The sequence below is a fragment of the Thalia democratica genome, chromosome 1 (genome assembly GCF_965202585.1).
Source record: "Thalia democratica chromosome 1, ktThaDemo2.hap1.1, whole genome shotgun sequence".
Lineage (NCBI taxonomy): Eukaryota > Metazoa > Chordata > Thaliacea > Salpida > Salpidae > Thalia > Thalia democratica.
The window spans coordinates 22,252,718-22,268,266 of NC_139165.1; positions in this window are offsets into that span (position 1 = coordinate 22,252,718).

Below are 15,549 nucleotides of genomic sequence, written 5' to 3' on the forward strand. Positions count from 1 at the left end.
TGAAAAACTAAGCATTTGTTGAAGTTGTTGCAAAAGTTTAAATTTATGGAGACACAATAAACTAATAAGTTTATTTAAGTTTAACTTCATTATAAGTGAAAAAATTAATATCATCTACTATGACAACTAACTTTTTGTTAACTTCTTCCAGGTTTTATAAATTTCTTACGGTTTTTTAAAAGACAAGTCTTTTGGACTATTTTTAGTAAAAATTAAATTCATGGTATAAAAAAATGTTTTAAAAGAATTGAAAAGATAATTAAAGCTACTTTAAGTGTGTATTTTTTACAAAAAAAAAAAACTAAATGATACAAATTTAAAAAAATACCTTTTTGATATATTAGTCGTGTCTAATGAAAATTTTCTCACTTCACATGTAAAAATAGTTTTAAAATCCAAGTTTTTTAATAATTTTTGATCAAAATTCAGTTTCATTTTTTTTTTTTAATTCTTCAATTTACAGGATTTTTTGTTCAAATCCTAAAATTCCAGGTGTTTCTTATATTTCAGATTTTTTAGCAACTCTGACTTTGATATAAGCAAAAAAAACTAGTTTTTGTGATATAGACTTTTTTAAATATTTATTTATATGTTTATGAGCTGTAATTTCGTAAACAGTGCTTAAATATTTGATTGTGCTGTTAATTTTAACATGTTTTCAAAAGTAAACACAACTTCTGTAAAAACATCTTGTATTAATATTGTAATAGACTTTCAAAACCAAACTATCATCAGTTAACAACAAATCAAAAAATAATGAAATTTTTAAATAAACCTTATCAAGTTGCTTTTCCATCATTTTAATTTGATGTACATGTTCATCATTGGATTTTACCAACTTACAATTTTGATCGAAAATCAAGAAATATTTTGACTTCCAGTTATTTTCTTCCTTTTAAATATTATTCGATTAATTTTACAAATAAAAGCAGTTGTTTACTTTAAAATTTTATAGCATAATTTTATTTTCAAAACTGTTTCAAGACCAACATACAAATAAGAAGAAACCAAGGTAAAAAAAAGGTATAAGAAGAAACTTAATCTCACAAACTTGATTATTTTCTGTAGCAAAATCTAGTTTCTGCCTTTTATTAGTATAATCTTGAGCTGATTGACTTTTTCTTTTTTGAAGTCTATTGATTATCTGAATTGTTGAAGTTGAACTTGTTTTTGGCTCGTCACCTCCTATCTGTTGTAAAAAAGTTTGAATAAGCTTTGAATTTTTTCAAAATAAACTTTTAGGTGACATAAAATTTATAGTTACAAAAAGTGGTTTTTATTGTACTTGATAAGATCGTAATTTTTTTGCCATCAAAACCTGGTAGTAAATAAAATTTTAAATTTGCTTTTTTTTAATTAGATAAGCTATTTATATTTCAGTAAATTGCGCAATCTTTTTTAGTAAAGACAAATAACTATATAGTTACAAAAAGTAAAAACTTTAAAATACTAATGTAATAAAAACACAGGTAATAAAAAATACATTGTTTTTTTTTTCTGTAATTCAAGATATTTAGAAATATATTTTAACAAAATCACAAGGTCCAACTTGTATTTTTTCTAAAACTGGTTTTGTTTTAATTTTCTTAGCTAGTATCTTAACTTCTATATATTTTTTTTTATTACCATTTTTGTTAGTCAAATTATAATACAAAACCGACTAAGCTTATTTACTTGAAACTTTAATGCAAATGTTTTTCCTTTAGTTATATATTTAAAAAAAAAGGGAAAGTTTAGTTTTGGCAAACAAAAGGTAAAGACTTATCATTTATATACATTTCAAAATATATTTTTAAAGTTTATTGAAACCAATCTCAAAGTTAATTTCAAAAATGAGTCTTGCTTTATAAATAAAATACAAAACTTTAATAACATTGGTTTTATTTCATGACCAAAATCACCTTATTTTGTGTAAGTTATTCAAACAACTTACTATTGTGACTTCATAATAGTTTTGATCTGTTTCATTTGTGCTTACTTCTGTGTCATCATTTGTTTCAGGATTGCATCTCTATCAAAAAAATATTTGGGTAAAATTTACAAAGTAACTAACTAAACAAATATTAAAAAGAAACAATTTGACATAATTAACCATATGCATATTTTAAATACAGTATTAATTACATGAAAAATCGAATAATATTTTAATATTCAGAAGCTTTTTCAGAAGTATACTAAGAAAAGTTATCTCACTTTTTTAGCTTTTTCACTCTCTGATTCGTTTGTATATACTTCTGCATTCTTATTTGCGACTGGATTGAGTGTCTATCAAAAAAAAATATAAATGTTTATTTAATTGGAAGTCACATTCACTTGTCAATGCTTGTTATAACTATTCAAAGTTTTGTAAGCACTCAAAGTAAAATCAAAAACTTAGATGGGTAAACATAAGTTCATTGTACCTTTTTTTAAATTGGTTCTAATTTCAGTTCCATGTTTGTAACGATGCTTTCTTGCGCCAGAAAAGTTATCCCATTGTGTACCTAAAAATTTCTATTAGTTATTTGAATGAAATTTTCAAAGTTTAAAATTTAAAGTACAAAAGTAAATAGAACAACTAACAAATTTATTTTAGGCTAAAACTGAGTTTAAAAACATATAGTTTTGAGCTTTTAAAAACAGTTTTTATTATTAAACATAACTGTTTTTCATCACTTTATTACTGATTGTTATGACAATAAATAAAATTCATATTACTTAAAACTAAGTATCTGCTGTCAAGTTCTTAAAACAGTTTTTATTAGCTGTCATCTTACTTTTTTCATATTTTTATAACTGAAAGTAATGTGAACAAATAAATGTCAACTAACTTAAAACTTGTTCAAGCAGCTCAGGACTGAAAAGAGGATCTTTCTGAAGAATCAGTTCTCTTTGCTCGGCTTTCCACAACTCACAGTTTGTTTTCTCCGCTTTTTCCAACGCTTCTTTTTTCAAAAGCTTTTTCTGTAATACTTTGTTAAATGTATAAATTTTTTAAAAGCTGATAATCTACACCTTATTTGTGGTTTTTATTAAAAGATGATACAAAATTTAACGAAAATTCCAGAGTATTGTAACAACTAAACTGGCAACAATAACTAGATTAAATTAAAAGGCAATTATTTTTTTTTAATGTGTGGATTTAGTGAATTATAAGTTTAGTTCAGGGTAACTATATATTATGGCAATAGGGGAGGTAAACACTTTTTTTTAATTTAATTTTGGCTTTTATATGAAAGCTTTAATTAAAACTATAAGCCGGTTTTTATAGAATTCAGAAATATCATTTAACTTTTGAGATATTTCATTTTTCAAAGTTTCCAATACAAATGTGAGGACCGGAAATTTTACAGGTCAATTTTCTCAGAAATTTTAAAAATCACTAAAAATCTATCTCCTCCTTCATTTTTCGAGCAATTATCTTCAAATTTTCAGGAAATGTTCCTTACATTATAAGGAAACAACGTTATTAATGAATTTTGATAATTTAAAAAAACAAAAAATTTATGGCAAAAGATAAAAAGTCTTTTTTTTTTTCAAAAAAAATATATTTTTACTTAAAATTTTTCAAATTCACAAGTAGCGTTTTTCTGTTATTGTTTAAAAATTAGATTGTGAAAGTTTGAAGAAGATTGCTTGAAAAATGTAGGAGGACATATATTTTAAACAAAATAGTCTTTTTTGCTGTTTTAATTTTCTCTTCCCATACAGAACCTATTATGCGGTCCGACTTTGATTGGTCATATCTTTAAAAATAATTCTAATTTTTTAAACTCATAAAAAGCATCTTAAAGCTTAGAAAAAAATTTTATAAAATAAGATTAACTTGTAAAAACCATGGCTTACCCCCACTATGGCCTTATTATAAATATAAAGAACAATTTCCTTTGTGTTTTAATAATTTCAAATCAACTTATATTAAAAGGCAGTCTCACTTTTTTGGTTTCTTCTCTTTTAGATACGTCTGTAATTATTTTTGAGTTCTTGTTTGTTTCAGTACTGAGTTTCTCCTATTTAAATGAAAATTATTTGGTTTTGGTTAACACAATTTTTTTATATTAACAAATTGTGTGTAAAATATAAAAGCTAAGGGACATGTTCAAAGTCCACCCAGTCAAATTCGAGAACCGCCTACCGATCAAGGGTAAGGTTTAGGGGCAACAGTGATAGCAAAAAAAAATCAAAAAATGCAAAAAATAAATTAATGAATAAAGAAAATAAATAAAAAACTCAGGTGGATTTTGATAGCATACCAAAAGCTAATTATCAAATATTTAACTCTTGTACTTGTGCTTTTAATATGGTTACAGATGCGTTTGCAGCTTCGTATGAGTACTTCTTTCGATTACACAATCCTTCCCATTGGGTAGCTAAATATTTATTGCATGAGCTTAAAAAAACCTTTGTTGTATTCTAAAACTTAAAAAGCATGAAAATGTGTAATTTATTATTTAAACATTATTTTTATTGGAAAGAAAACTTGATCAATGTTGTTAAAAGTATATAATATAGTTCAAAATAACTAAAGCAATCTCACACTTTTACTTTTATATTTTTATAATCATATGTTATGTTAAAAAACAATAAATATCTCACTTAAAACTTGCTCAAGCAACTCAAGATTAAACAGAGGATCTGTCTGAAGAACCAGTTCTTTTTGCTCAGATTTGTATATGTCACAAGCCAATACGTCAATTTTTTCCAAAGCTTCTTTCTTTGAAATCCTTCCCTGATGTTTTTTATCAAATAATAAAACTTTCAACTTGTTGAAAATCTAAATCTTTATTAAGATTTTTATTCAAACATAATAATTAAAAATATATATATATATATATTTATATATATATAAAACCATTACACTTCTTATTTCTATAAAACAAGTCAAGTTAGCAAAAGATGTAAAGAATTATAAATTTTGCAATAAAGGTATCGTAAAAATATTTTTTTGATACACTTTTACAACTTTTGTTTAACTCTCAATCTGTAACATAAGTTATTTTTAATTTAGCTATATAAAAACGGTTTACACTTCTAAATGAAGAAAGATAGAAAACAATACATTTTTGTATAAAAGTAAAATTTTTTTTTATTAATTTTCAATTCACAAAATTTAAAAAAAGTAAAACTGCATTTTATTAATTTTTAACAGTAAATAATTGAAAATTTTAAATTTTTAATTATTAAATATATTACAAAACATAATTTATTATAGGGTTATGTTTGCTTGATATATGAGTACATTTGATTCGGATGTGTTTAATGCTTCATTAAGAAGAATCTGAAAAAAAAATAAAATATAAAGTTTGCTGCCCAAAAAACTAATTTTACCCCAAAAATCACATACCTTTCGATTTTATTATGACATCATAATCACCCTAAATGTGCTAAATTTTTCTGTAAAATGTAGGGGTAGGGATTACAGCAGATTTTTTTTGTTCATATTGTAAATTTTTAATAAGTACATATGATTCGGATGTGTTTTTGCTTAGTGAAAAAGAATCTAAAAAGTAATTTTATAACTTTGCAAAAAAAAAAGTTGCTGCCCAAAAAAACTGATTTCAACCCAAATGTTTTTTGATTTTTGGACTTAAACAGTAATAAAATTACTTATACATGTCCTAGACTTATAATCTAAATCTTAAAAGAAAGCTTATAATTATAGGCATAAATTAAAGACATTTCAACCGCTTTTGTTGTATTATGATGTCATTATTACACTAAATATGCAAATTTTGTCTGTAAGATTGTACTTTTTTTTCTAATATAAATAGCAAACTCTTCTGCTGTTTTACTTTTAGTTTTTTGAATTATAATATAAAATGTGTTAAGTCAGCTAGGCAGAAAGATATTACTGATGTAATGTCATTTCAATTGCATGTTGATATGTGTATAAAATACATTTTAAATCAGTTTCCGTTATTAGAAATTATAATTATTATTAGAATTTTATATAAGTTAATTCAATAACTATTAACAGCTATGAGTTTAAAACTAAAAAAGATTTGATAAAAAGCTATGAATTTAGAGAACTAAAATATTTAAACAAACTAACTAATTAAGTTTTAATTTATTTATATGTAGAATACTTTATAAATTTTAACTAATAGTATTTTGAAAACAATAACATACTTGAAGCTAAAATAAAATTTACACAGATTAACATTTATTGTTTAATTAAATAAAAAAATTAAATTTAAAGAATAAAATTAAACTAACTTTAATAAATTTACATGCACTTTCTATGATATATAAGTCTAGATCTTTTACTCTTAGACAGGTGCTCTTAATAATTATAATTTCTAACAACATAAAGTGATTTAAAATGTATTTTATATATATATCAATATGCAATTGAAATGACATTACATCAGTAATATCTTTACGTCTAGCTGACTCGACACATTTTATATTCTAAATCAAAAACTAAAAGTAAAACAGCAGAAGAGTTTGCTATTTATATTAGAAAAAAAAGTACAATCTTACAGACAAAATTTGCAGATTTAGTGTAATGATGACATCATAATACAACAAAAGCAGTTGATTAGTCTTTAATTGATGCCTATAATTATAAGCTTTCATTTAAGATACAAGTTATAAGTCTAGTACATGTATAAGTAATTTTATTACTGTTTAAGTCCAAAAATCAAAAAGTATGTGATTATTGGGGTTGAAATTAGTTTTTTGGCAGAAAACTTTTTATTTTGCAAAATTATAATTTTATTTTTAGATTCTTTTTAACTAAGCAAAAACATATACGAATCATATGTACTTATTTGAATTTTACAATATGACCAAAAAATGTGCTGTAATCCCTACCCCTACATTTTACAGAAAAAATTTGCACATTTAGGGTGATTATGACGTCATAATACTTCAAAAGCAGAATATGTCTTTAAATATAAGTCAATAAGTATAAGTACTAAATTAAGACATAAATTTCAAGTCTAGAACATTTATAAGGGAATTTATTGCTGTTTAAGTGAAAAAATCGAAAAATATGTGATTATTGGGGTTGAAATCAGTTTTTAGGTAGCAACTTTTTTATTTTGCAAAATTATAATTTCTTTTTTAGATTCTTTTTAACTAAGCAAAAACACATCCGAATCAAATGTACTCATATGAATTTTACATTAGGACCAAAAAAATGTGCAGTACTCCCTACCCCTACTTATTACGTGATTATAACTAAACTACTTTGTTATCTATAATACTTCTTTTTAATAGTTCATTTTGTGTTAAAAAATTATAACTTTAAACACTAAAAAATAAAATATCCTAACAATAATCAATTCCCAGTTGTTAAATAATATTGAAAACCAAAACAAGTTTCAGTTATCTGATTTAAATTTTTGCTACCACTGTTTTTAAAAATGATACATCAACCAAATAAAAGTTAAGTAAACCCTTTAGAAACTGTTTATTGAAGTCTAAATAAGTGGAGCAAACTTATTATACTTAATGTAAATAAGAATTATTATGATAAGCATTCTCACTTCTTTAGCTTGTTTTCTGATGTTAGTCAGCACCATTTTTCTTGCTGCAGTTTTTTCTTTGATGCTCAGTTCTTGCCAAACTTGCAACCCTACAAAATTTTTAAACAGTTTTTATTAATAAATATCAATGTTACAATTTGAAATAAAAATGTGCTACGATGGAAGTAAAATAGCAGAGTTTGTTAAACCTTAAAAACTAGTTTTGGCACACCAAACATCATTTATGATTTTTAAAACTTTGACCTGGCAATTTTTGACAACTTTTGTTTCTAATTCCAATTTTTTCTTTACCTTTCCAGACTTATATGTCTTTTTTTTTTTGTTTTTTCTAACTTTTCCTGATTTTCTTGACTTGTGGCAACCCTGGGTGTAAGTTTCAAAAGCTTATAAGTTGATACAAGGCATCGTTAAATGTTAATTTAACTGGGTGTCATGTTGACCATAGTGTACTCGTTTTTACTTGTTACAATTTTTCTCATTATTTTAATAATTATATGTTTTGGTTTTAAGAAAACAAATAGAGAGATCTCAACTACTGGAGGAGAAATAATAAACTATTCTTTCAATAATTTATTTTACAAACTAAGTTTCTGTCAAAGACCACGTCATTTAAATAAATCTAAAAGATATGTGACAGTCATGGAAAAAAAATTTAAACAATTAAATTAAAATAAAAACAGTTTGATGCATATGATTTTTTTTTGTAGAAAACTTATAATATTTTTATTGATCATTGAACCAAATCCAACTAAACAACTCAAGATTTTACAACTTGAAATACTTTTACAAGAAAACTAAGTCAAAATTTGTACAACTTACCTAGAATGTTCAAATAGGGATCAATTGGGTTTAAAAAAGTGTTTGAGAGACCAAAATCTCCTTGTATGTCCTTCCATATTGAGAACGCCATGTAATCCATTTCTGAACCTAAAAGTAAAAAATACATTAATACTTTTTTTTCAAGGTTGGTATTTTTATTTACTTTCTTAAAGTTAGACTTATTAAATGTTTATTTACATTAAAAATAATTGATAAGCTTTATGAAAACAGTTCACCTCTAATAATGGTGCTACACAACAAATACTAATTATTGTTAAAAATTATCAATAAAAGTTCATTTCAAGTTAACAATTAATTTACATATTTCAAAAAGAGTGAATCAAATGAAAGTTACCTAACAAATTGGAAATTTTGTTGTTTTGATACTCAATTGAACCATCTGACTGGTATTTTGTTTCACTGTAGTTTGCTTTGAAATAATTCTCAATTTCTGCCTTGTGTTGTTTAATAAACCCAGCCGAACGATTGGTCACTTTTGTCCTCTTTTCTCTTGTTATATTGCTAAGTGTGTCAAAAACCATTGCAATTTGTCTGAAACAAGATTTTGCACTTTCACCGTCATAAGTCCTCAAAAAAATCTTGCAGTCCACCATGGCTCGGCAGTATTCTTCCACAGTGTACTGACCATATTTTTTAGTCCTCCCTCGCTTTTTCTTTTGGAATGGCATGTTTTGTTTAAGAGACAAGTTTTATATTTCTGAGATGTTGAGTTTTTTTAATAAATATAAATTCTGTTGGAGGATTTAAAGTTGGGCTATTGTAATGCGTAGCAAAATAAAGATTTATTTTGTTTTCATTATCTTTAAATATCAGTCTATACCAGGTTTTCCCGAATTTTTTTTTCAAATGGTCCCTTTCAAAGAAATTAAAAAAGTTATGGCCCCCTTGTACCAAGATTACTCAAAAAATACCATAATAAACACCTAAGACTTTTTTTTTTGCTCTTTATCAGCTACTCCAGAAGTCTAGCTAGTCTATCTAGTCTATGTTTCAAGATGTTATGGTTTAAGATGATTATATTAATGATATTTTTTCCTCTACTGAGATAAACATGAGATTGTTTGCTGATGATGCCTGCTTGAGCTACCAACACAGTGATCCTGAGTATTTAAATAAAACTATTAATAAGGGGTTGGTTAAAGTTGATAAATGGTGACATGATAATAAACTTTTTATTAATTATTCAAAAACTAAATTTTTGCTTTTTAATAAAACTTCAAAAAATTTTTAATTTAGTGTTAAGGTTAATGGTTTTCTTATTGAGCAGAGTGATAGTATAAAATACTTAGGTGTGGTTTTGGATGATAAGCTGAATTGGAAGAAACATTTGAGTTCTCTGAAATTGAAATTGTCTAGGAGTTGTTATGTTTTGTCAAAATTGAGATACTACTTGGACACATTTACACTTAAAATGGTATATTATAGTTTGTTTTATTCGCATATCCAATATTGTATATCTGTTTGGGGTAGTGCTGCTGACTGTTACTTAAAACCAATTGTTTGTATGCAAAAAAGAGTGATCAGGTATGTTTGTCGTGTGCCTGAATCACCACAACAAACCATTATTTAAAAAAACTGGTGTGCTAAAATTAAAGGATGTGTATAAATTTGTAAGTTGATGTGTATCACTATAACAGGGTTTGATGTAGAACACAATAGATTTACACTTGCTAGCTCTGTTTACTCACACAATACAAGATTTTCAAGAAAATTAATTTTATAACTGAAAGACTTAGAACAAGACTTGGCCGAAGCTGCTTTAGGTATTTGGGTCCCAAGTTTTGGTCTAGTGTCCCTGAAACTTTTAAAAACTTAAAAAAAGATCCTTTTAAATTTAGATATAAAACTTTTGGTTGAATAACTACATGGAGTAGATCTAGAGTGCTTCTACATGTATGTTTGTTTGAAATTTGATCCATGTTATTTGGGACCAGATTGTAATGTGTGGATCTTTATTTTATGAATGTCCTGGTAATGAAAGAGTGATTGTTATAAATTATTGTAATAAAATTTGTTTATTGCTAAGTTGTTTTACTTGTTTTAATTTAGTTATTATGTTAGATTTAAGATAACTCATTTTGTTTATATTTTTTATTATAAATTAGAGGTAAAAGTATAAATTTTTCACAAAATTTTTATTTACATTTAATTATTTGTTTTAAAAGTTTTAGTTTTTTATTTATTTATTTAGTATTTATTTTTTATTTTTTCACTTATTTTATTTGTTTATTATTTATTTATTTATTTTATTTTTATTTTGAGTCTTGTACAAAGTTAATACTAACAAATTTTAAAAACTCTTATTATTTATTGACTCTATTGTTGATATACATATGTTATTTTTTTCAATACAAATAGTATCTTTTTTTCCTACTTACAGTATTTATTTATTCTATTTAGTTTTTTTTTGTTTTTTAAAACTAAATACTTAAAATTAGATATTGGTTCATTTGAGTTTACAACAGCTGATTGTGAGTTAACACTGATGGCAGTGATCACATGATTGGATTGTTGGTGTGTTTTTTGTTGTAGCGTTGGCAAATACTAACTTGGACATGGGGATTTGAGCTTCATGATTTTCCCACACTTTGTGGTTTTTAGTGTTGAGATTTTAACGTTGTGAGTGTTTGCCAAATGACATGTTACCAGAGGTTTTTTCAATAAAGGGTTAGGATTAGTTTTTATTTCAGTTAGCTAATTTTTTTTTTATTACATAGACATTTTTAGTTTTGTTTTTAGTTATAAGGTAATTTTTTTTTCTTAGTAAATTTAAAGATAGGGCATGTGGAATAACATGTGATGAGCTCAAACTCACTTGCTTGACCTTCAGAAAACGTTTATTGTTGCAGAGGGGAGAGTGAGTATTTTCTGAAGTTTTTCTACCTTAAAAAAAATGTGTACTCATGACCCCCTAGTGGCTCCTTTACTGCTCATGTATCCCTGAGTATCTGTTATGGCCCCCAAGGGGCCACTTGGCCCACTTTGGGAAACCCCTATTTGTCATGGCCAGTACCTTTTTTTTCTGGCATACAGAGTTGCTGACACTAAAGTAATTTAGAGCAAGTAACCTTAAACACTCAAGCTTGGGAGTTGTTTTAATTTTGTGATAGTAATTAGTTGCAATTAAACTATCACAAAACCTTTTTCTTTGGCTGAGAGAAGTTTTCTTTGGCATTTTATCTGTTTATTTATGATAGTGTTATAAACTATATTGACAATGAAAATTAAAAATAAAATTTTTATATTAGCTGTTTCTGGGAATTATGATATTATTTTACTCTATTAACTTAAAAATAAATTTCAATTACTTAACTGTGGAAGAACTGTCTTCATCTTCATATATAAAATTATTAAAGTAGGGGAATTACTTAAATCAAAACAAATATAAGTCTTTATTTAGGAGATTTCCTGCTCAAATACTATGTATATGTAGTTATGTAAAAGTTGCATGAGTCATGTCTTAAAGAATTAATAAATTTGAAAACAAAAAGAGCAAAGTGTTTAAAGCATAAACTTAGTATTACATCAGAAACACAAGATTTAAACTATTTTTCTACTTTGCGACAAATTCTTTATTAGTATACATATACAATTTTTTTTCAAAATGGCACAGCTCTTAAAATTAGACCACAATCCGAACAGATTATTATTAAAATCAAGGCTAAGAAACGTTATATTGAATAAATATAATTCATAATTATTTGAAGATATTTTAGGTACAAAAAATTCCAAAAACAGCCACTCGAGTCAAGTTAATGCTCATAAAATAATCTTGGTTTTAAAAATTTTTAAGATTAGGTAATTCCCTAATAATCTATTAATTACTATTTACTTGATTACATTATGATTTATTTTTATTAATTTACACACGGTAAAATTTTGGTTTCATTTTTTATGATAAGGCTTCTTTTAGACCTAATTAACCTGTAATCTCTAAATACTCTTCCATCCAACCATTTATTATTTTGATAATCTTATGTCATTAAAAAATAAAGCTATAACTAAGTAACAAGTATAATAAGCATGTAGACAAAGAAATTTAAAGAGTATTTGTATACTTTTCTAAACTACTTATTAAAGACAAACTTATGAAACTGAAATTTACCTTTGTTAGTTAGTTTAGTAAAATTAGTAAAATAAAGTTTTACTCTAGACCAATGGTCGGCACGGTGTTCACTGGTGCACACTAGTGTACATGAAATTTCTTTTAGGGTGCACGAGACTTTTGGGGTCCATAAAACTTATTTTGGGGTACATGATTTTTTTTTGTGCAGAAACTATGTTAAAGTTTTTTTTAATCTTTCTACATTTAAGACATATTCAACCTTGATATCTAATTGACCATTTTGTTGTTAAAAAAACGACCATTTTTGTACTCTCCTAGTTCTATTCTATTACATTATGTAAAAATTCTTCCACCCTTAGCCGCCCAAAGAACAACCGAAGTGAGCAAATCCATTCAATAAATTCATTTAAGTTTACCATACAATAAAAAGTACCAAGACTACTGATTGTTAATTGGGGTAGTGGCAATGTATTAAATTAATCTAGTTAGTATTTTAGACCTGGGTGATACAAGTAAATATAGTTGTGAGAATTAGATCATCGATATTAAAAGTTTATTAACTTGGGTAGGGTAAACTAGTAAATTCAAAGTTAGCGTGTAAAAATTAACTAGGTGTTACCGAATTAATAGTAAAAAAAAACGAAAAAAAGTGTTAACATATTCTTAAACACTAGCGGCGCTAAAGAATGCAAATTGGGGTGCACAGACTTTTAATTTTGTAATTTAGGGTTCACGGATTCGAAGTAGCGTGCTGACCATTGCTTTAGACTATAAACCGTAAAAGCACTTAGCAATTGCTGATATTTTTTTCTTTTAACATTATAATATTAAATTACTAATTACTATATTAATTTATAAAAATATTAAATTACTAATTTAAATCGATTATAATGGGTTAGCGATACGGGTACAGATTAAAAATTTAGGTTAAATACGGTTAGGAATACGGGTTCAGATATCATTAATATACTGCTACTTTTTTTTTTATTCGCGTAGTGTAATGACTTGAAAAATTTCCAAAACCTTAATGAATTGCAGCCGACCCATTTCAAAAGTAATTTTTGGCTTTAAGTTTCATTTTTAAGATTTAATGCTTTTTTTCTATTAGTTATAATATGTATATATTGTTTGTCTAATCTTAACTATAATAAATCATGTAAAGTAATTTATGAAATGAAAATTATTAGCATTATTTTACAAAAAAGAAATATAGTATAAAAATATATAGCACTGAGAAAAGCACTTTTTACAACTATGCAAAAAATATACAGAACAAACAATACAATAATTTACTCAAATTCAGAACTTTAATCTTATGCAATATTAACAGTATTGCAAATTTAAAAAAATATTTGTGGTTTGATTAGTCTTTCTTATGATCATATATTTAACCAAACAATGGTTTTACTTTAGTTTCTAAAGACATACTAAGTGTATAAAAACAAATATGATCTTTCATCTTAGAATTAAAAAAAAAACATACAACTTTTACTCAATAAGCAGCAAAGAAGAAAAATTGAAAAAATTTGTTTTTACTAAGCTAAATAACAAACAAAACATTACAAATAGGCAAAAAAAAATATTTTAAGCTTTTTTTTGAGGTGTGCATAAAAGGTGTAAAAAAATTTTGAACTATAACATATTCAAAGAATTGTTCGTTAAAAAAATAATCATGCGAAAAACATGTTAGAATTTATTAAATAAAACCTAAATAGAGTTAGACTAACTAAAACTTGAATAACTTTAAAAGTTTTACTTGAGCAACATTCCAATAATTTTAACTATAAAAAGATCCTGCACTAACTAAAACAGTTTCAATCAACATTTTATTTAGTTATTTTCAGTATTACATTTAATTATTAACGTTAAAAACTTTTATATATATTTTTTATTCTTTACATTCAAATGACCAAATATGAGTTCAAACATTAAGTTTGTTCTAATTGCACGAATATTACGAATTTTTTTGATGCTGTTCTTCAAAAAAATGTTAAAATTTTCAACTGTTAGTTTCAAAAAATAAAATGTTTTGAAATTATAGCCAAGCTGAAAATGATTTTTTTTTCATTTTTAAGCTATCTAAAGCCCCAAAGGTCCGTCAAAAAATTACTGCAATTTTAGTCTAGCAAACCTTGCGATGTTTTGTTAAGTATTTGGAAAATAAAAAAGTTGAAGAGATTCAATTGATAAATTATAAAACAGGAATGTTATCATTATTTTGAAAACAATAGTTGTTTTCGTTCAGAATAGTTGATGTATTTATCACTATATTTTGTATATATTCTTCATTATAGATAAGCAAACACATTTAAAAGCTACTTAATGTATTGCTGTATACTTGGGAAGTTCATAAATTAGCTAACAAAGAAGTTTCAAATTAAGGTATTTTTCTTATATACAAAAATTTTGCCATTGATTACTATAATTAAAATCAAATATATACAAGTCAACCGATAGGTTGTTACTTTTACTTTACATGAAGACACTTTTGCACGAAGGGTCAACTTTGAGTGGTAGTTTTGCACAGGTGTCATTTTTGCACGGAATCTGCGCAAAGCGTTATTTTTACACGGTCAACTTGTTAAAGTCACCGCTAAAATTGTCAGCTTGTGCCGAATGGGCATGTATTTTTATATTTTTAAGAAATAATTTGTTTCAAACTAAAAATAAATGTTCTAAAAAAACATCCTCTTAAGATTTTCCAAAATAATTTTTATTATTCTCAAAACAATTTTCATTGTTCTCTAAACAATTTTTTTCCAAAACAGTTTTTATAATTCTAAAAACATTATTGTTTACTTAAAAGAGTTACATTTGTTTCAGTGCTTATAAAACGGAATTTTACTTGCATTTACTCGCAGTTGGTGTAGTTTGTAATTTTGTATTATAAAATGTTTAAATTTAAGTTTGAAATGCTTCCTTTTCTTTAGTTTAAAATACTTCTTGTGTTCAATTGTAGTTTTAGTTAGTGTGTCGTGTGATTACTATAAATTAGTAAATAAACTTTTGTGTACTTTTAAGTATCTTAGATGTATCTATCTTATCTACCCATATCTATCCCCATTTAATTACCCCTAACAACCTAGATTGGTTACAAGCTCACCAAGTTGACAGAAGGAACCGCTTACAGAGCAAGAATAAGGAGTAACAGTGATTGTAAGCCATCGAGCT